General features: G+C 47.7%; 1 pseudogene; it reads left to right on the top strand.

Moving 5' to 3' along the window:
* The first annotated feature begins 1,390 nt into the window (after positions 1–1,390).
* LOC110305890 (large ribosomal subunit protein eL27 pseudogene) lies at positions 1,391–1,752 on the top strand (annotated as a pseudogene).
* The last annotated feature ends 312 nt before the right edge of the window (positions 1,753–2,064 follow it).

Raw genomic sequence — 2,064 nt, 5'->3', positions numbered from 1 at the left:
CTTGACCTTTTACTTCCTAACACCTGCATTGATTGATAAGGGGATTTCTCTCGTGTCTCACTATCCACGGGCATGTGTAAACTTCATTGTGCCAAGTGTTCACAAACGTCTGCTCCTCTTTCTAGAAGAGTACACTTCTCTGACAAATTGATTTACTTAGCCTTGGGGGGACAGTGTGGGTCCCCATCCTATCTCCCTCTTTCCAGTGCTAAGGGTGGTTCATCGAGTCTCATCTCTTTTTTTCCTCTGCTGTAAGCATGGAGGTTACCCAGCTACCAACATCCCACGAGCCCCACACAGGAATGAAGGGTACAAAGCCAGGCAGGAGCCAACAGATACACAGTAAACTTGACTTTAGTTCTTGGACCTCTGAGACCTGGACTCACTGGACCAACCGTGCAGCATAAACCATCCAATCGTGGCTTCTCCAGCTTCTGCCTCTCTTTCTAGGCGCTGTCTCCCCAGGCCCAAGAGCATCCCTTGAGAGTTGAAGTATATTACATTAACTGGGAGAATTTATTGAGCGCCGACTGTGCCCCGGACTCTGTGCAGTGTCTTGACAAACACTGTCCACTTCATTTGGTGCTGGAGGTGGGTACTACCCTTCCATAGAGTTCATAGAGGAAAGGGGTTCACATGACCTTGTGGGGCTTGCCTGAGATCCAAGTTGTAAGAATAGATTCCCACCAGTATGGCTAAACAGCCTTCCCAAAGTCCGTGGGCGTGGCCAGGCATAGCCAGGTGTGATCTGTGCGTGGGATTGATAGCCAGGATTTTAATTCTCCCGGGCACCGTGCTTAGAGCCGGCTTTCCTGGCCTCTCAGCACCTCACCTCCAACCCTTCCTGGTTTGCTAATGGCAAATGACAAGCAATGGACATTTATTAATTAAACTGCCCACAGAGGCCAGTGGTAAAACCAAGGGCCGCATGCAGTGGAGGCTTTCAAAGCATTCCTACTGTTTGTGCCTGGGGCCCAGCCCAGAGAGCCACCAGGGTAGCCTTGGCCTAGCACAAGGGTCTTCTCAGGACTCTGAATTCTGACAAATGAAAACCACCTCTCCAGCCATGGGATAATTAAACTTCTTGGAAAAAAAAAAATCAAAGATCGTTCCTCTGGGGACATTCCCACGAGCTGCAGAAGGACTGGCTGGGATCTTTGAGCTCTCAGCTAGGACTGAGGGATTTTGAAGTTGGTCTTAACTGGAGGAGATTGGAGGGGGAGGAGAGGTGGGATGGGTGGGTAGGAAATGCCTTGTAATTAAATTTATCACAGGTCTGCTTAGCTTGAAGCATGGACACCTGTTTCCTTAGGACTGATGTGAGCAGAGACAAAAACAGATCCTCGGTTCTCCTTTCCTTTCTGCTGGGTGCGGGCTGCTTGCTTTTGAAATGGGCAAGTTCATGAAATCTGGGAAAGTGGTACTGGTCCTGGCCGGACGATACTCTGGACGCAAAGCTTTCATCGTGAAGAACATTGATGATGGCACCTCGGACCGTCCTTACAGCCATGCCCTGGTGGCTGGAATTGACCGATATCCCCGAAAAGTGACAGCTGCCATGGGCAAGAAGAAAATCGCCAAGCGATCCAAGATCAAGTCCTTTGTGAAAGTTTATAACTACAACCACCTCATGCCCACAAGGTACTCTGTGGATATCCCTTGGACAAGACTGTTGTCAACAAGGATGTGTTCAGGGACCCAGCTTTGAAACGCAAGGCCAGGCGGGAAGCCAAGGTCAAGTTTGAGGAGTGATACAAGACAGGGAAGAACAAATGGTTTTCCCAGAAGCTTCGCTTTTAGGTATATTTTTGTTTTTGTCATGAAAAATTAAAAAAGAAAAAAGCAAAAAACAGATCCTCAAGGCCTGTTTGTTATGTTCGAGTTGCCTGTTCATTCACTGACATATCCTCACTGCCTAAAATAGCCTGGCAAACAGTGGATGTTAGATGCACACATTAGGTGTTCTATACATAGAGCAGGTGTTCAAAACACATACACAGTAGGGGGTTCAATATAGGTAATAAATGTTCAATAAATACTTACTGACTGAGTAGCCAGAGATAC

The sequence above is a fragment of the Mus caroli genome, unplaced genomic scaffold (assembly GCF_978045245.1).
Source record: "Mus caroli unplaced genomic scaffold, Mus_caroli_1 scaffold_13, whole genome shotgun sequence".
Taxonomy (NCBI): Eukaryota; Metazoa; Chordata; class Mammalia; order Rodentia; family Muridae; genus Mus; species Mus caroli.
The sequence above is the reverse complement of the archived record's forward strand: the minus strand, read 5'-3'. Positions and strand labels throughout refer to the sequence as shown.